At 45.1% G+C, this 20,725-nt stretch overlaps 1 protein-coding gene across 5 annotated transcripts in view; it reads right to left on the reverse strand.

The window, feature by feature from the left end:
* NR6A1 (nuclear receptor subfamily 6 group A member 1) overlaps positions 1–20,725 on the reverse strand; it is a 259,827-nt gene that overhangs the window by 40,507 nt on the left and 198,595 nt on the right. The gene's annotated exons all lie outside the window — the stretch shown is intronic.

Here is a 20,725-nt window from a genome sequence, read left to right on the forward strand (position 1 = left end):
CCAGTCTTGGTTGGGATCAGCTTCCAGCCACATCCATCAAACAGTCTTCTTGTACAAGAGCCCAGAGATCCTCCCACATTTCCTTTTCTCTCATTACTTGGTTAATGCCACTCTTAGGATCATTGGCTGCTATTCCCACCCTGTCTTTTATACTACCATGTCTGTTTAAGTGTTTATAGGAAGTGATACTGGAGCAAACCAAAGCCTTTACCAACCAGGCAGTTAACCAAATGCTGCTAGAAGGATATACTCGGCTCCCCACCTGGGAGACAGCAGCATGAGACATCGCCCCATGCCAGCAGAGAGTACCTCGTCGCCTCATGTCAGCAGGAAGTAGTTCTAAAGACAGATCATCGTTCCTCTACCCCTCCCTGGACTTCTGGGGCTAATGTAATCCCATACAACTCTTGCTTTATAAAAAACAAAAGGGGGGAATGTTAGTAAAATGGTGCAGTCTATGGTGTGATCTATGCCCCCGACACCATCCTAGGCTCTAGCCCCTGCCGCCATTGCTGAAAGCCAGGTGACCACATAGTTCAACCACCGGTGTCAGCCCCACCTCCATCCTAATGGGATTTGCTGCTCCTACGTCCCTGCCTGCCTCAGCAAAGGTTTAACAGGACCCATTCCTGAACACGTCTGTCTGTCTGTCTCTCTCTCTCTTATGCTCTCTTCTTTCTGTTTTTCCTTCTTCGCCCCTTCCCTCTACTCTGTTGGGTTTCCCCCACCAATAAACCCTTTCCCTTAAAAAGAAAAAAAAAAAGAATAGACCCCTATAGTTACTATAAACACAGCATTTTTATAAACACACACACAAACGCCTCTCCCTGGGTTTCATCATCAGTGGGACCAGTAGCCAAATCCGAAACCTAGGAATATCTTTGACTCTTCCCTCTGCCTTACCTTTCTCATCCACACTCCATTAATTTTACCCTGCAGGGAAATGTTAAGGGCTAATGACAATATTTGTAAGTGCCTAGCACACTTTATATATTCAATAAATGATACCTGTAATTTTTAACAAGTGAAGAAATATTAACTACACACCCAGTAAACCAGCCAGTCAGTCATTTAACAGATATTACCAAAATAACTATTCCAGTCCATGATACGGCAGTATATAAAAGTCCCTGGTGAGGGGTCAGTGCAGAGGGTTAAAGCCCCAGCCTACAGCACCAGCATCCCATATCCGTGCCGGTTCAAGTCCTGGCTGGTCCACTTCTGATCAAGCTGTTAATGTGCCTGGAAAAGCAGTAGAAGATGGCCCAAGTGCTTGGGCCCCTGCACACATGTGGGAGACCCGGAAGAAGCTCCTGGCTCCTGGTTTCAGATGGGCCCAGCCCTGGTTGTTGTTCACTCCCATATGGGGAGTAAACCAGCAGATGGAAAACCTCTCTCTCTCTGCCTCTTTCTCTCTTTTCTTTTTTTCAAGATTTATTTTATTTATTTGAAAGAGTTACAAAGAGAGATAGAGACAGAGAGAGGTCTTCCATCCGCTGGTTCACTCCCCAGATGGCCGCAACGGCCGGAGCTGCGCCAATCCAAAGCCAGCATAGCATATCCCAGGCCATAGCAAGAGAGCTGGATCAGAAGAGATGCAGCCGGGACTAGAACTGGCACCTATGTGGGATGCCAGAGCTTCAGGCCAGGGCGTTAACCTGCTGCGCCACAGTGCTGGTCCCTCTCTGTAACTCTTTTAAAAAAAATAAAAATAAATCTTAAAAAAAAAAAATCCCTAGTGAAGCTTTCATTCTAGCAGAATATTTATTCTATGTCCAAGCCTTGTGTTAGTATATAAACAAATCAGCATGATCCCCAGGGTCCAGAAGTTCACTGAATCACAACAAATTAGTCTAGGAGGAAATTCGGCTACAACACAATTCTCCCCTTCTTCCTTCACACTGCATTTACTTAGGGCCAAGCAACTGACAGAGGCTAGGCTTGTAACAAAAAGTGTTCTGGGTGAACTGGGAAGTGAGGATCTGTCTGGAGGTGCAAGAAACCTCCTGGGAAGATTTGACACAGGTCAGGAGGAAATCGAAGATTTGAGCCTCATTCCTGAGTAAGAGGCAAAGCACAGTGATGAAGAACATCTGTATACCACGATTTAGAGAATCTTTAGCATTAGAAAGATTCTAATTTGAACTTCAGCTCTGACACCAGCTGGGTGAACCTGGGCAAACTAAGTTACTTCATCTCTGAGTCTAATATCGCTCAGCTGTCACATTGGGACTATGATGGTCCCTATATCTCAGAGATAAAGTATTCATCACAGTGCTCAGACTACAACAGATATTTAATATTAGCTATTATTATATTATATATATTTTATTTTTAATAGGTCCACACTTTAATGTGAAAAGAAAATATTTAGGGGCCAGTGCTGGTACGTAGTGGGTAAAGCCACCACCTGCAGTGCCAGTACCCCATATGGATGCCAGTTTGAGTCCTGGCTGCTCCACTTCTGATCCAGCTCTCTGCTATGGCCTGGGAAAGCAGCAGAAGATGGTCCAAGTGCTTGGGCCCCTGTACCCCCATGGGAGACCCAGAAGAAGCTCCTGGCTCCTAGCTTTGGATAGGCACAGCTCCAGCCATTGCAGCCAATTGGGGAGTGAACCAGCAGATTGAAGACCCCCCCCCCCACCTCTCCTCTCTCTCTCTCTCTGTAACTCTGACTTTCAAATAACTAAATAAAATCTTTAAAAACTATTTGAAGGCAATGTTAAAGAAGGGGCATGATGGTGTACAGCAGGGATGCAGAGAAGAAAGAAGGCCCTTATTAGATGCCAACTCCTTTAAAAATTTATTTATTTATTTGAAAGGCAGAGGGAGGGTGAGAGGACGAGAGAGACAAAGATTTTCCACCTACTGGTTTACTCCCCAAATGGCCCACTTGGGCTGGGCAAGGCCAAACCCAAGAGTCAGGAATCCCATCCTGGGCTCCCACATGGATGACAGGGACCCTAGCACTTTGGCCACCTTCTTTTGCCTTCTCGGGCACATTAGCAGGAAGCTTGGATGTGAAGCAGAGTCACCAGGACTCCAAGTGGTACTCTGGTACAGATGCTGAAGCGATAAGCACAGGCTCAACCTGCTGGTCAGAACACTGGCCCCGTATGTCAACTTCTGATATAAGGCTTTAGATTGCCATTGGCAGTAAACTGAATACCCAGGTCCTAATCCCTGGAACCTATAAACACTACATTATAAAGGAAATGCATATGTGACTAAATTAAGAATCTTAAATTGGGGAGATTATTCTGTATTGTATTAATGGGCCCTAAATGCAATCACAAGTGTCTTTACAAAACAGAAGCAGGGGTCCCTGTTGTGGTATAGCAAGTAAAGCTGCAGCTTGTGATGCAAGCATCCTATATCAGCATCAGTTCAAGTCCCAGCTGCTTCACTTCTGATCCAGCTGCCTGCTAATGACCTGGGAAAGCAAAGAAAGATGGCCCAAATGTTTGGACCCCTGCACCCACATGGGAGACCAGGAAGAAGGTCCTGGCTCCTGGCTTCAGATTTGCCTAACTCCAGCCAGCCATCTGGGGAGTGAACCAGCAGATAGAAGACCCCTCTCTCTGTGTCTCTCCCTTTCTCTCTAACTCCGCCTTTCAAGTAAATAAATACATACATCTTAAATAAAAAAAAAAAAAGAGGCAGAGGGAGATTTGATAAACATAGAAGACACAGATATATGCAGAGAAGAATGTAATGTGAAGATAGAGGCAGGAACTGGCCACAAGAAGGTAATGCTAGCAGCTATCAGAAGCTGGCAGAGGCGAGGACAGAGCTTCTGCAGAGAGCGACTGCCAACACCTGCACTTCAGACCACTGACACTGACTCTGACTTCCGGCTTCCAGAGCAACTTCTGTTTGTTAAGGCACTGAGTTAGTGGTAATCTGTTACACTAGCACAAGAAACGGATAACCCTTTTTTTTTTTTCCAGGCGGGGAAACAGACATATTAACACTTGGCCAAAGTTACACAGTAAATACAGGAATACAGAGAAAAGCAGACATATGAGACTAACAAGCAGGGGAAGAGAGAATGACACACACGGAAAAGGAACTGGTTAGGTTCTTGAGGACTCTACAGTTCTAGTTACAGACTTTCTAAAGCTTAGATGCACTTCCTAACAGAGCAAATAGCAAATTGGACAAACTGTGACAAATTCACATTACCACATTCTTGTATTATTGTCCTTTTTTTTTTCTTTCTTTATTTAACTTAGATGAAACCCTACTTGGGCTGGAAAGGGAGAAAAAGGAAGGATATTCTATTGAAATTGCCCTGGTTAAGTATGCCTTTTATTTTCCTTTTGAAAACATAGGAAGCTCAAGTTAAACATTAGAACAAAGTTATAGCAACAAATTAAAAACTAAATCAGATAAGGCCCTGAAACCAAACAGGCAAAAATGACATACAAACACTACTCACTCTGTGTGGGAGGGGATTTCCTAGAGTACTAGGCTTGAGCTACTGGAAAGAGTATGAAAAAGTCTGGAAGTCATGACTACTAGACTACTATAGAAGCATATAAATGTTCTATTTTAAATTAAAACCTCCAATGTTCTATTAGATATCATATAAATTAAAGTTTTACTACAGTGGCTGTAAAAAAGTCATTTATCAATATCCCCAAGTACCACATTTTCATTTCTTCACTGATAAAATTTCACCTATGACTACCAGGCAGGCTGTACTTTATGGGTTCGTGTAGTTTTCAGAACCTCACAGCTGTGGGGACAACACTGCAGCACAGGGAATTACAGTGAGCATCACGTGAGATCAGTGTGAGACCCCACTGCGCCGCTTCTGCTCTAGCTCCCCGATAATACACTGGGAAAGCAGAGGAAAGTGGCCCAAGTGCTTGGGTCCCCGCAATCCCAGTGGGAGACCTGGGTGAGGCTCCCGGCTCGTGGCATCAGCATGGTCCAGCCCTGGCTGTTGAGGCCAGTTGGGAAGTGAATCAGCAGATGGACGATCTTTCTGTCTCTCCCTTGCTCTGTAACTCTTTCAAATAAATAAAAAAAAAAACCTTGAAAAAACACCTCATAGGTGGATAAAATTATTATTACTGTGTTGTAAATAATAAAATGGGGGCTAAGATGTTAATAAAGAAGCGGGGTCCAAGAAGCAGGGGTCCAGATGAGACAAGAGCCATTGTAGCTCTGGCCATTGCTGCTATTTGCAGAGTGAATGAGCTGAGCTAATCTGAAGCCAGGAGCCAGGAGCTTCTTCTAGGTCTCCAACGTGGGTGCAGGACCCGAGGACTTGGGCCATCCTCCGCTGCTCTCAGATACATTGGCAGGGAGCTGGAATGAACCAGCAGATGAAAAATCTCTATCTCTGACCTTTAGAAAGAAAGAAAAAAAAATCCAAGACCTTCCAATACTACGACTGCTGTATTTGCAGCCCCTTCTCCTACCTAATTCACATTGGAATCAGAAACATGTAAACTCTGAAGTACTTATCATAATGCTATTATTTTTTAAAGATTTATTTATTTATTTGAAAGAGTTACACAGAGAGAGAAGGAGATACAGAGAGAGAGAGGTCTTCCATCCACTGGTTCACTCCCCAGTTGGCTACAATGGCTGGAGCTGTGCTGATCCAAAGCCAGGAGACAGGAGTTTCCTCGAGGTCTTCTACATGAGCATGCAGGGACCCAAGGACTTGGGCCAACCTCTACTGCTTTCCCAGGACACAGCAGAGAGCTGGATCGGAAGTGGAGCAGCCGGGACTCGAACCAGCGCCCATATGGGATGCCGGCACTGCAGGTGGTAGCCTTACCCACTATGCCACAGGGCCAGCCCCTATCATACATACTATTAATTCATGTCTTTCTTATTCCATTTTAAATGTTGAACCTAACAGCTGGTCTTTACATTTGTCCTTGATCAACTGAATCTTTATATAATAAATTCCGCATGTCACTTTGCTCTATTGAAATTTCTGGGGATCTGGGTGCTGTCCCTAGTGTATTAGTTATTTCTTCTACTTCCTTCTTTTCCACATGTATGGTTAATATGATGTTATTTTCATGGATATTCTTAAAACACTTTTATACAGGATGTGGCCTTCACATCAGCCACTGAAGCCCTTTCTTCATTCTGACTTAACCATTAGCATTCTAGAAATAGCTGGTTAACTAGTTTTGACTCTTAATGATGCCAGGTACTCTACTCTGGCCTGTATTTCTCTTACTAATAAAGTTATCACAAAAGATTGTATCATATGCTTCACTAAAATGTCAGCTCTTCAGTATTCCATGTCTGGTGAGTGTACCTCAAAAACATTTTGACACCCATTCACCATTCTCAATTCAGGGTTATTAATCTATTGATTCAGTCAGTACTCTTAACTCAGTGTTATTAATTTGTATTACTCTACCTAAAATGTAATGGGGAAAATTTGTCAAAATAAACACATCAAAGTCAAAGACAATCGCACCAGTACTGTGGCATAGAGGATAAATCCACTGCCTGCAGTGCTGGCATCCCATATGGGTGCCGGTTTGAGTCCAGGCTGCTCCACTTCCAATCCAGCTCTCTGCTATGGCCTGGGAAAGCAGAAGATGGCCCAAGTCCTTGGGTCCCTGCACCTGACAGAACAAGCTCCTGGCTTTGGATTGATGCAGCTCTGGCTGTTGTGGCTTGGGGAGTGAACCACTGGATGGAAGACCTCTCTCTGCCTCTCCTTCACTCTCTGTGTAACTCTGACTTTCAAATAAATAAATAAATCTTAAAAAAAATTCAAAGACAAAGGTTCACAGTAACCATAAATGATGTAAAGCCGAGGGTTTAGGGGCCAGTCTTGTGGCACAGCAAGTAAAGCCACCAACCGTGATGATGACATCCCATACGGGTCCCCATTCATGTTCTGGCTGCTCCATTCCCAACCCAGCTCCCTGCTTATGGGCCCTGCCATTCACATGGGAGACCTGGAAGAAGCTCCTGGCTCCTAGGTTCAGCCTGGCCCCTGTGGGGAGCAACTGGGAGCAACTCGGACTAGACTAAGTTACTGGAATTAAGACTTATTCTATGCATCTGCTCTCCCACAATATGGCGCTGGGAGAGAAGAAAACAGCTTCTACACAGCTGCCTCCAGTTCAGCCAATAAACTGTAGGACTTGCTCCTGATTGGAGGAGAGCAGCGTACTCGGCGTGTGGGCAGCCGAGTTGGGATTGGCAGAGGAGGACTATAAAGGAGGAGAGAGACGGCATGCACCAGGAACATCTAAGGGGAACATCTAAGGGGAACACCTGTGCAGCCCCCAAGAGAGCCGGCCGGCGGTGTGCCGCTCCCCTGCGGAAGTGGGGAAAGTGGCCAGGGGGAACCGCCCTTCCACGGAGGTGGAAGGGACAGTAGCCAACCCGGGAAGAACCAGCAGCAAACCCGGGGAGGGCCGAGCAGACGAAAGAACAGCGCAGGGTCCTGTGTCGTTCCTCCATGAAGAGGGGGAGCGACATAATGGTGCCGTGACTCGGATATGAAGCCTAGGCAGGGTTTGGTGTCGTTCCTCCACGAAGAGGGGGAGCGACATAATGGTGCCATGACTCGGATAGGAAACTTAGGAGGGAAGAAACGGGAAGAAATGGGAAAATATCGGAGAGAGAGACTAGCAAACAGCCTAGGGAAAAGCCGGACGAAAAAGGTGCCGGAAGAAGCTATTGAAAGCCTAGGCATAGACTCAGATACGGACTACGGGGGGAAGCTGGGAGAAATCTCTAAGGTCGAAAGCGAAAGTGAAAGCTAGAACAAACAGACTCGGATACGGACTGTGGGGAGAAGCCAGGAGAAATGAGGGAGGAATATTGTTGGAAGAAAACTTAGGGAAACATACCGGGCAGAAAAAAATGTTAGGGAAATTGAAGCCGCGGGGGGCAGGCCGAGGCGAAGACGAAAGCCACTTTGGGATTCGTCGAGTTAGCCCGGGAATAAGGGGCGAAAAGTTAAAACCAGAAGCGGAAACGTAAGTCAGGTTGGGATCCGTCTGATTAGCCCGGGGAGCAAAGGACGGGAAGCCAAATCGTGGGGCGGAAACGTGAGCTGGGTTGAATTCGCCAGGTTAGCCCGGGGAACTTGGATTGAATGCTAGTGGCGGAAACGTGAGCTGGGGCTGTGTGACTCGCGGAGGCTGCCGCGTGCAGAGAGAGCGTGCGGGGCACAAGTAGATAGGGAACGCTGGGCTAGTGCGAGACCGCGGAGTGTGCGCGCAAAGCCGAGCCGCGCAGAGCCGGGAAGCCGCGCAGATGAGAGAGGCGCAGGCTGAAGCGGCTCAGAGCCGGGAAGCCGCCGCGGGGCGGGTGCCGAGAAGCAGCCTCAGGGCGGGTGCCGGGAAGCCGCAGGGATAAGAGAAACAGAAGTTTAGAAGTAAAATGAGAGAAATAGGAATGCTGGTAGATAGAAGTAAAATGGGAGAGATAGGAATGCCCGGAGATAGGGAAATAGAGAAAGGCCTCCCCACAATACTGCAAGGAGAAGGCTTGGATTCGGTCTGCCTGATTAGTAAGGCGGTAAGCACCAACAGGCGGCTTGACCAGAGTATGAGCCGCAGGTCACCGAAGATAGGCACGAATCAACACCAATAGGCCTCCCCACAATATGGCAATGAGAAGGCTTGGATTCGGTCTGCCTGATTAGTAAGGCGGTAAGCACCAGCAGGCGGCTCAACCAGAGTATGAGCCGCAGGTCACCGAAGATAGGCACAAATCAACACCAATAGGCCTCCCCACAATATGGCAATGAGAAGGCTTGGATTCGGTTTGCCTGATAGGGCTTGTAAGCACCTGCAGGCAGAGTAGAGCATGCGCTGCAGGGCACCGAACACAGGCACGCATCAGCGCCTAGAAACCTCCTCACAACATGGCAAAGAGAGGACCCGGATTCGGTTTGCCTGATTGATAGGACTTGTAAGAACCTGTGGCAACTCTAGCAAGCAGAGCAGAGTGTGTGCCGCGGGACACCGAAGACAGGCGCATATCAACGCCAAAAAATAAAAAGAAAGGGGGATCTGTGGGGAGCAACTGGGAGCAACTCGGACTAGACTAAGTTACTGGAATTAAGACTTATTCTATGCATCTGCTCTCCCACAATATGGCGCTGGGAGAGAAGAAAACAGCTTCTACACAGCTGCCTCCAGTTCAGCCAATAAACTGTAGGACTTGCTCCTGATTGGAGGAGAGCAGCGTACTCGGCGTGTGGGCAGCCGAGTTGGGATTGGCAGAGGAGGACTATAAAGGAGGAGAGAGACGGCATGCACCAGGAACATCTAAGGGGAACATCTAAGGGGAACACCTGTGCAGCCCCCGAGAGAGCCGGCCGGCGGTGTGCCGCTCCCCTGCGGAAGTGGGGAAAGTGGCCAGGGGGAACCGCCCTTCCACGGAGGTGGAAGGGACAGTAGCCAACCCGGGAAGAACCAGCAGCAAACCCGGGGAGGGCCGAGCAGACGAAAGAACAGCGCAGGGTCCTGTGTCGTTCCTCCATGAAGAGGGGGAGCGACATAATGGTGCCGTGACTCGGATATGAAGCCTAGGCAGGGTTTGGTGTCGTTCCTCCACGAAGAGGGGGAGCGACAGCCCCAACCATTGTGTCCATCAAGGGAGTGAATTAGTGGATAGATCTCTCTCAATGTGTCTCTCCCAATCTCTAATTCTGATTAGCAAATAAATGTGTAAATCTTAAAAACAAATGAAATACTGAGGGTTTAAAAAATGACAGGTCTGTGAAACTTCAAATGAGGTCATTTGCAGTCTATAATATCAACAGGTAAAAAAACCAGTCTGCATAGACAGAAGATTCTTACCAATCTATCAGAGAAACTAAATGTTTATCTTGATCAGGAATACTGGAAGGTTCATTTTTCAATCTTTAAATCCCAGTTTCCATGAGCAGAAGCCAGGATTCCTTATAGAAAAGGCTAACTCCAGGTATGAGGCAGAATATACAAGATGAGCCTTGTTCTGCTTTCCAAACTAATAATGGGGTCAAAGCAAAAGGATATGGGAAGGCAACAATAGCCTAAGATGGAGCAGTCTATACATCATAAAAAAAATACTGATAATATTTGATAATAATGGATTAAAACAACTTCAAATATAAAATTCAGTAAGTTAATAATAATACAAAAAAGAAAAATCTGTTAAGTTACCATTGGAGGTAATTTGTGTGCTGGGACACAAATTCATTATTCTGAAAATTGATGAATAGGGGCTGGCATTGTGGCATAGTGGGTAAAGTCACTGCTTGTGACACTGGCATCCCATATTGGCACCAGTTCAAGTCCTGGATGCTCCACTTCTGATAGGGCTTCCTGTTAATGGCCTAGAAAAAGCAGCGTAAGATGGCCAAGTGCTTGGGCCCCTGCCACCCATGTGGGAGACTTGGGTAAAGCTCCTAGCTTCACTCTGGCTCAGCCCTGGCTATTGTGGCCACTTGGGGAACGAACCAGTGGATAGAAGAATTCTCTCTCTCTCATCCTCACCCCCATTTTGTCTCTCCTTCTTTCTATGTAATTCTGACTTTCAAATAAAGATATTTAAAAAAAAAAAACCTGATAAATAAAAGCAAACAAACTCAGACTAAAGTAAAAACTATTAAAAATCTTCTCTTATTTTCCCCAAGAGTAAGAGAAGGAGCAGGATGGAAACCAATACAATTTTAGAGAAATTTTAAGCTCTCAAACATTCATATTTAATTGAAAAGATTGAGATTAGGTAAACAGACAAGGCAATCAAAGGAACAGTCTTGGGCAGGGAGGCAGAGTTGATCTCTGGGCCCATATGCAATGTGAAGATACAGGGTACTTCCAAAAAATTTGTGGAAAATGAAATTAAAAAGTTTTTCTTGGTCCAAAAAAATTTGAAATCCATACACAAGGGTCCTTTAAGAACTTATGAATCACCTATGTTTATATTTCAAAATTTGTTTTTACCAATATAAACTTACCTTTTACTTCAATTTTTCCACAAACTGAAGTACCCTTGCAGAAAGGAAAGTGACAACTGTTGGCTGTACAAATCTCTAGAGAACAGGCAGTAAGAACACAGAGATAAAGAACTTGGCTCTAGAATTGGAATTCTTGGGTTCAAATCTAGGCTTTGCCACTTACTAGCTGTTTCTTTGTGAAGGTTTCTTTGTTTTAAAGATTTACTTATTTGATGGGGCCGTCACTGTGGCTTAGAAGGTAAAGTCGCTGCCTGCAGTGCTGGCATCCCATAAGAGTGCTGATTTGAGTCCTGGCTGCTCCACCTCCAATCCAGCTCTCCACTATGGCCTGGGAAAACATAGAAGATGGCCCAAGTCCTTGGGCCCCTGTGTGGAGAGACCTCCTGAGTAGGAGACCCAGAAAAAACTCCTGGCTTCTGCTGGCCCAGCTCTGGACTGTGACCATTTGGGGAGTGAACCAGCAGATGGAAGCCATGCCTACTCAAAGTGTATACACAAATAAATGTTAGTGATTTTTTTAATATGATGAGACCACTTTAATAGGTCTCCATTCTCTGAGTCCCAGCAAAGGCAAGGTTTCATCTATATCACTCCTATCTTTAAAATTTTTTTAGAAATTATTTATTTGAAATATAGAAAGAGAAAGAGAAAGAGAGAAAGAGAGAGAGAGAGAGAGAGAGAGAGAGAGAAAGAGACAGAGAGATTGCCTTTGCTAATTAACTCCCCAAATGCCTACAACAGCATGGACTGGGCCAGGCCAGAGATAGGAGTCTGGAACTCCATCCAGGTTTCCCATGTGAGTGGCAGGGACTCAAGAACTTGAGCCATCATCTGCTGCCTCCCACAATGTTTTTAGCTGGAAGTAGAACTGAAGTGCAGCTAGCACTTGAACCCAGGGCCTTTAATATGGGACGTGGGCAACCCAAGAGACATCTTAATGACTATACCAAATGTATACACCCTGCTATTGTTATTAGATACTTTTTTCTATAATATAAAAATATGGTAAATATTTTTAACTTTATAAAACATCCTGGTAGGTACTGTGTGTGTGTGTGTGTATGTGTATGTATATGTGTGTGTGTGTAAATTCATCTTGTGACAGCTGTTAAGATGCTCCTTGGGATGCCCATATGCCCTATTGCAGGGTGGGCAATGTCCAGCCCATGGACCATTCAAGGCCAGAGAAATCATTTGGTCTGGCCTTGCCAAGGAAATCACAGTAGAGACTTGAAGTTCAATAAATCTATAGCAGGCTAATTTTTAAGTTGATAATTTTGTATGGACCATAAATGATGTTATAAATATCCAAATGGCCCTTGGCAGAAAAAAGATTCCCCATTCCTGCCTTACATGAATGCCTAGATTTGAATCCCAGTTCCACTTCCAAGTCTAAATGCTTGCTAAGGCATACCCAAACACCTGGGTCCCTGCCACTCAGGTGGAAGACCTGGATGGAGTTGATGGAGTTCTAGGCTCTTGGCTTCAGCCTAGCTCAGCTCTGGCTGTCATGGGCATTTGGGGAGTGAAACCAAGGATGCAAGATCTGTGTTTGCCTCTATGCCTTTCAAGCAAAAATAAAAACTTTAAAAAAATTCAAGTAGGGGGGTTGCACTGTGGTATAGTAGGCTAAGCCTCTGCCTGCAGTACTGGCGTTCCATACGGGCACCAGTTCATGTCCTGGCTGCTCCACTTCTAATTGAGCTCCTGCAGATGGTCTAGGAAAGCAGTGGAAGATGGCCCAGGTGCTTGGGCCGCTGCACCCATGTGGGAAACTCGGAGGAAACTCCTGGCTCCTGGCTTCAGATCGGCCCAGCTCTGGCCACTGCAGCCATTTGGGGAGTGAACCAGCAGATGGAACAACTTTCTCTGTCTTTCCTTCTTTCTGTCTACAACTCTGTATGTAACTGCCTCATAAATAAATAAATCTTTAAAAAAAATTTTTTAATCTCCATTTTAAACAAAACAGTAAATAATGCTTTAAAAAATAGGAAAAGGCTTACAGGGAACACAGCCAGGCTGCCTGCCCTGAGTGATTAGCCCACAGAGGCTTCAGGGAAGCAGATGAGTGGACCCTCACCCTCAAACCCAAGAAGCAGTTGGGAGGGGCTGGCGCTGTGGCACAGTGGATTAAAGCCCTGGCCTGAAGCGCTGGCATCCCAAATGGGAACTGGTTCTACTCCTGGCTGCTCCTCTTCCGATCTAGCTATCTGCTATGGCCTGGGAAAGCAGTAGAAGACAGCCCAAATCCTTGGGTCCCTGCACCCACTTAGGAGATCCAGAAGAAGCTCCTGGCTCCTGGCTTTGGATCAGCTCAGCTCCGACCATTGCCACCTGAGTGGCAGGGACCCAAGTATGGCCTTGGGGAGTGAACCATCAGATGAAAGACCTCTCTTCTCTCTTTCTCTCTCTGCCTTTTTTTTTTTTTTTTTTAATTTGACAAGTAGAGTTTTAGACAGTGAGAGAGAGAGAGAGACAGAAAGATCTTCCTTCCGTTGGTTCACTCCCCAAATGGCCACCATGGCTGGCACTGCGCCGATAGAAAGCCAAGAGCCAGGTGCTTCTTCCTGGTCTCCCATGTGGGTACAGGGGCCCAAGCACTTGGGCCATCCTCCACTGCCCTCCCAGGCCACAGCAGAGAGCTGGACTGGAAGATGAGCAACTGGGACTAGAACCCAGCACCCATATGGGATGCCGGTGCTGCAGGCGGAGGATTAACCAAGTGAGCCACGGCACCGGCCCCCAATCTGCTTCTCCTTCTCTCTCTGTGTAACTCTCAAATTAATAAATAAATATTAAAAAAAAAACGCTCAACATCACTAATCATCAGGAAAATGCAGATCAAAACCACAGAGGTGCCATGTTACCCTAGTTAGAATGGCTATTATCATAAAGACCAAAAAAAAAAAAAAAAATCAGACATTTGGTGGTGGAGCAGTTAAGATACCACAATCGAATGCCTGGGTTTGAGTCCTGGTTCTGCTTCTGATTTCAACTTCCTGCTAATCTACATCCTGGGAGGCAGTAGGTAAATGCTCAAGTACTGGGGCTGGCACTGTGGCATAGTGGGTAAAGCCGCTGCCCATATGGGCACTGGTTTGTGTCCCGGCTATGCCACTTCGATCCAGCTCCTGTTGATGGCCTAGGAAAGCAGCAGAAGGTGGCCCAAGCACTTGGGCCTCTGCTACCCGTGTGGGAGATCCAGAGAAAGCTTCTGGTTTCAACCTGGCTCAGCCTTGGCTGTTGCAGCCACTTGAGGAAGTGAATCAGGAGGAGATGGAAGATCTCTCTCTCTCTCTCTGCTTCCCTCTCTCTCTGTAACTCTTTCAAATAAATAAAATCTTTAAAAAAAAAAAAAGGCGCAAGTACTCGGGTGGCTGCCACCGACACGGAAAACTGGGCTGAGTTCTAAGTTCCTTGCTTTGTTTTTGCTGGGCCCAGTTTTAGGAATATTACAGTGGTATAAGAAAGAGATGCCCTGGGCATCTAGGTAACAGCTGAAGGATCACTGAATAAAAGTGAAGAGAAATCTCAGGGGGCCCAGAAAAGGCTTATTGACTAGACTGCACAGGGCAGATGGGAAAGATAGGTTAGGAAAGTTTCAAAGATAGGGGAGGTGGGTATTTGGCACTTCAGTTAAGATGCCGATTGTGGGGCCGGCATCGTGGACAGTGGGTAAAGCCGCTGCCTGGATGCCAGTATCCCATATGGGTACTAATTCGAGTCCCAGCTGCTCTGCTTCCAATCCAGCTCCCTGCTAATGTGCCTGGAAAAGCAGCACAGGATGGCCCAAGTCCTTGGCCCCCCGACATTCACATGAGAAACCCGGAAGAAGCTCTTGGTTCCTGGTTTCTGGCTTTGGTCTAGCCCAGCCCAGGCCATTGCAGCCATTTGGGGAGTGAACCAGTGTATGGAAGATCTTTCTCCCTCTCTCTTTGTAACTCTGAGTTTCAAATAAAATAAATCCTAAAAAAAAAAAAAAGATGCCACTTGGGACACCCACATCTGGGACACCCACATCTGGTATTGGAATGCCTTGTTCTGAGTCCTGACTCAAGTACTTTGGTCCTTGCCACCCATGTCAGAGACCCAGACTGAGTTCTGGGCTCCTGGTTTCTGTGGCCCAGCCCTGGTGGCTGTGGGCATTTGGGGAGTGAACCAGCAACAACAGATAACTTTGTTTCTCTCTTTCTCTTTCTCCACCTTTCAAATGAATGAACGCATGAATGAATGAACAAACAAATAAGACAGTGTCAAAGATGAATTCTAAACCACGATGACTGAAAAATTTATTATCACTAACAGAAAAGTAGAAAGCAAAAGCTGAGTAAGGGGCAAAAATCAACAGCTTTGGTTTAAATGAGGACAATGGGTGAGTCAAACAGAAATATTCTAGAGGCAACTATTCAGGGAACAATGATCAGGGCTAGAATGATTTGGGAGTCATCAGCACACAGCAGAGCTGAAGCTATGGCAACAGATCAGAACTCCAAGGGGAAAGGTGATGTGTAGAGAGGTGGTACCAGGATAAAACCAACACACAGAGATGGGAAGATGAGACATTGGGAGGTCCAAATGAGATAACATGATCTGAGAAGAAAAAGGCGGAATGGAAGTCCATGATTATAAAAAAGACAGGGTATAAAAGACTTTTACAAAGACATCAAAAAGTATGAGGAGTAATAAAAAGCAAAAGATTACACTGAGAATAATTTCAGTGAACTGGTTAGGATAGCAAACACACTGGTGTATGTCTCTCCCTCTCTGTAACTCTTTCAAATAAATAAATAAATCTGGCCGGCGCCGTGGCTCACTAGGCTAATCCTCCGCCTAGCGGCGCCGGCACACTGGGTTCTAGTCCCGGTTGGGGCGCCGGATTCTGTCCCGGTTGCCCCTCTTCCAGGCCAGCTCTCTGCTGTGGCCAGGGAGTGCAGTGGAGGATGGCCCAAGTGCTTGGGCCCTGCACCCGCATGGGAGACCAAGAAAAGCACCTGGTTCCTGGCTCCTGCCATCGGATCAGCGCGGTGCGCCGGCCACAGCGCGCCGGCCGCGGTGGCCATTGGAGGGTGAACCAATGGCAAAGGAAGACCTTTCTCTCTGTCTCTCTCTCTCTCTCTCACTGTCCACTCTGCCTGTCCAAAAAAATAAAATAAAATAAAATAAATAAATAAATAAATCTTTAAAAAAAATACTGGTAGAGCAGGCATTTGGTTTAACACTTAAGATACTACTTAAGATGCCTGTATCTACATCAGAGTGCCTGGGTTCAATTCCTGACAGCAGCTCTTGATTCTAGCTTCCTGCTAATGCACACTCTGGAAGGAAGTGCGATGGATCAAATAAAGGGTTCCTGCCACCCACGTGGGAGATCTGAATTGGGTTGCTGGCTCCTGATCTCAGCCCTGGTCGTTGCAGGCATTTGGGGACTGAACAAGTGGGTAAAAGTTTTCTCTTCCCATCTCTCCCTGTCTGTGTCTCTGTTTCTCAAATAAATAAATAAGCAAATTAAAAGCATACTGAGTTAAAAATAGATGACCAGCAAAGAAATAAAATAATTAGCGACAGTTCACAATTCATTCAAATAACAGACAGTAATATTAGACTGTCCCTTTTTATTCAGTTTCCCCAATGTCCCAACCACAAAAATCCATTATGTTTCCTTATTTAAAAAAAAAATTTTTTTTTTTTTTTTTAATTTGAGAGGTAGAGAGACAGAACAAAGCCTCCAACCAACGATCCACTGTCCAAATGCCTGCAACAGCCAAAGCTGGGCTGGGCCATAACTGGGAGTAAGGAACTCAACCCAGATCTCCCACATGTGTGGCAGGAACCCAAACACTTGGGCTATCACCTGCTGCTTCCCAAGGTGCTCACTAGCAGGAAGCTTGAATTAGGAATGGAGTAGAGACACAAACTCAGGACTTCCGATAGAGGTGTGTGTCCAAGCCCGAGTACCATCTTAGCCATTTTAACCACTAGAACAAAGGCCACCTCTTTTTTTAAGTTGATGCTTTCTTAGGAGAGCTACTTAAAACACAGCTAGCATTATGCTGGCCTTGTTCCAAGCCCCTCCAATCAGAACTTACCTAAACAAGCATTTCTGCATACCAGCTCCATCTACCTAATCCATAAAAATTTTTCCCAGATCTTTGATTAGGAAGTCAGATTTGAGCATTACTTCTAACCCCCTTAACTTGGCTGCTTTATAATACATTTTCTTTCCATAGTTTCAGTCTTTTAGTCTTCTGATGTTCATGGGCAGCTGACTCATCTTGGTTCAATACCATTTTGTAGGAAGCAACAATAGTTTAAAAAGATGCTCTTCTTTTTAAACTAAGAGAAAATGATATATATTTAAAGAAGATAAACACAGGGTCAGGCATTTGGCTGTCTTGAGGGCTGTCATTGTGGTATAGCAGGTAAAGCTGCTGCCTGAGACACTGGCATCCCATATGGATGCTGGTTTGAGTTCTGGCTGCTCTGCTTCTGATTCAGCTCCCTGCTAATGGCCTGGGAAAAGCAGCAGAGGATGGCCCAAGTGCTTGGGCCCCTACCATCCACATGGGAGACTCAGAGGAAGCTCCTGGCTCCAGCTTTCAGCCTGGCCTGGCACAGCCTCTGTGGCCATCTAAGGAGTGAACCAGCAGATGGAAGACCTCTCCTTCTCTAGCTTGATCAAATAAAGAATTTTTAAAAATATGCTCATATCTAAATCTTTTTAAAAAGATACATACACATACACACACACATATTAAAAAAAAAAAGATCCCCACACCATGTACCAGGGTGCCTAGGTTCAAGTCCAGGACCCACTCTCAATTCCAGCTTCTGCTAATGTACACCCTAGGAGGTAGCAGGTGATGGCTAAAATAGTTGGGTCCCTGCTATCCATGTAGGAAACCTGAATTTAGTTCTTGGCTCCTGACTTCAGCCCCTGGCAAAGGGCCACTATTGGCCACTGTTGGCATTTGGGGAGTGAACCAGCGGATGGGAGCATTCTCTCTGTGTCCACTTTGCCTTTCAAATGAATAAATCAATCTTTAGTTAAAAAAAAAAAAAGAAAAAATAATTTAAGTGACTTGCCCATGGTCAGAAAAATAAAGAAACTCACCTAAGGTCACGGAGTGAATCAGTGATGAAGCTGTTTGAACCTTACTAGCTTTCCAAAGACAGCCTTCTTATTATACCAAACTATGTCTAATGAAGGTGGGGGAGAAGAAGGTATATCAAGACTAAGCTTCAGTGCTCCTGTTAATTTTTCCCCCAAGAAACAAGGAATCAACAGGAGTAGCAACATCTGCAGTAGTAGTGGGTCTCTGCCACCCCTGTGGGAGACCTTGATCAAATTCCTGCCTCCCTGCGTCAAAGCCCCAGCCTTTGTGGAGCACCAACTATAGTTATTCTGTTAAGAATAACTAGAAGGTATTACTATTCTGTAAATGAGCACTACATACCTACATACCTTCACAATAGCGACCAGTTCTGGTTTAATTGGTTAAACACAGGCCAAAACCTGTTACAAAATGGCCTCTTACTCTCATATCTCCAGTCAATCCTGATGTTACAAAAATACCTTCCCCACCCCAAGAAGGGCATTTTACCCATTCCAAGGGCTCCAGTTACACAAATTACACTTTGGAAACTGATTTTTATCAAAACCTGCTTTTCAGACTGTGATGAAGGCCAGATTTAGGAAATGGAGAGTTCAGCAGCTCACTCGACCAGAACTACACCGACAACTAAGACGATCTGAAACTTGCCTGGCTATGGGATATGTAAAACAAAGGAGCTCTTTTTCAACTGTATTGCTCCTTGATCAGTTGCACATTCTAAGAACTGACTCTACTCAATTTCACAGATTGCCTCCCTCTGAAATGAAGGCTTCAGATGTGGCAAAATTGAAATTGGAAACATGGACCTTCAAGACTTCATCTGCAAACAAAATCTAAACAGATATGATTTTTTTTCTTTCACACAAATAACTCTTTCTCCCTGCACATACCACTGTAAGAATCCATTTCCAAGGCCACACGTGGAGTTCCTCATACTCAACCAACTTTTCTTTTGTCTGAATGAGCAAGGAATCCTCAAAAGTTCCCAGTGACAGTCCAAACATGACAAACCATACATTTCCTCATTTCTAAAAAATGACATCAGATAATGAAAAGAACTGGGTAATTCACAGGATTGGCATGAACTGAATGTTTGAGAATTATCCTTACTAATCAGTGAATAAAAGATGGGAGAAAGACAAAGAAAATGTTAACAGACACCATTGAGTGCTTAGGCCTGGAAACAAGGATGAGAGGGCTCATAAATTAGAATTAGCTGAAGTCAGAGGAAATCAATCTGGGGAAAAAGCTGTCCCCATCACTTGACATCCCAAACGAAAGTGAGACAAGAAAATAAAAATTCAGAACACAGTCCCTAGCTCCTCCTGTCTCGATATGCAGTGGTAAGTTTCTGTTTACAATGGAAACAGTTTTCAAATTCATGGCAAGTGTAGGTTTCCTAGTTGGAGAAAATCTGTGGTTTGTCTATTTGCATTCTCACTGGGAACTTCAAAGGATTCCTTGCTCGCTTACAAAAAAAAAGAGAGAGATGATTGAAATTGAGGAAAAAATATAGTCTTTCTGAAAAAAATATATACAGACATTTCATTACTAGATAGAACATGCCCAGGTACTGTAACTAAATAAATACATGTATTTGTTTTAAAATGGTAGTATAAAGTAGACACTGATTCACTATTTAATAATTATTACTTCTTACTTCAAATCATCCCAACATTTATTCACTAAATAAGTATTTGAGGTCTGCTCTATGTCATCATGTATTTCACAGTACTGGAGGAGACAGATATCAACCCTATAATTTAATACAGAGAGTCAACAGTAAATTAGAAAATGTAGTGGGGCATAGAGAAGTGAGCCAGTTATTCTGGAACTAGACGGGGCGGCAGAAGGAGATTTAAGAGGTCTCACCTAAACAGAGCCTTAAAGTAGAAGTATGTCAAATGGCACTCCAGAGAGAACCGTGTAGATACAGCGGCTTGCTGGCTGCAGGCACATAGGTGTTTTAGTAGTATGGTATCTGAGACAGAGACAAGGGAGGAGGACTGCCAGGAACACTAAAACATGCAATTCTGGAGTCAGACTGACTTGGAACCCTGGAGGGAGCCTGTAGGTATGGACGAGAACTGCCAGAGGGCAGCGCGCTTGGAAAGAAACTATGGGGGGGGGGGTGGGGGCTTCTTTCCTCAGTTCACATAAACCTTTTCTTTGACACCAGTCACTGCTCTGCCTATGAGGCACTAGATTTAGTTGGCTAAACAAGCTAACGAGACCAGGGACAGATACTGCCACTGCTGATTATACTCAAAGACACTAGCATAAGATGGTTAAAATGATTCACTCCCAAGATACAGAGATTGCTAGAATCTGATGAGGCTGGAAATATGAATGTGAACAGTGAGCTGACTTGTTCCAGAAAAGCTAAGATTTTTTTTAACGTGGCACAGTGGTGAGGGAGACCATGGGATGAAGTGAAACAGAGGGACTAAGAGTTATTGTGGCTCCGGATGACTTTGTGGCTATATCTCCCTAATCCCAACTCTTCAATATTTCTCTATGTCCTATGCTCTGCCCCAGTTTTCTTCTGGTAACTTTCACTTAGGCCTTGAACTAGTTAATATCTGATAAGGGTTCTTTTTTATAGTCAAAAGAAACTTGATTATGACACACCTTAAAGAAGCCCATCACTGCTATGGCC

This window comes from Oryctolagus cuniculus, chromosome 1 (assembly GCF_964237555.1).
Source record: "Oryctolagus cuniculus chromosome 1, mOryCun1.1, whole genome shotgun sequence".
Classification (NCBI taxonomy): Eukaryota; Metazoa; Chordata; class Mammalia; order Lagomorpha; family Leporidae; genus Oryctolagus; species Oryctolagus cuniculus.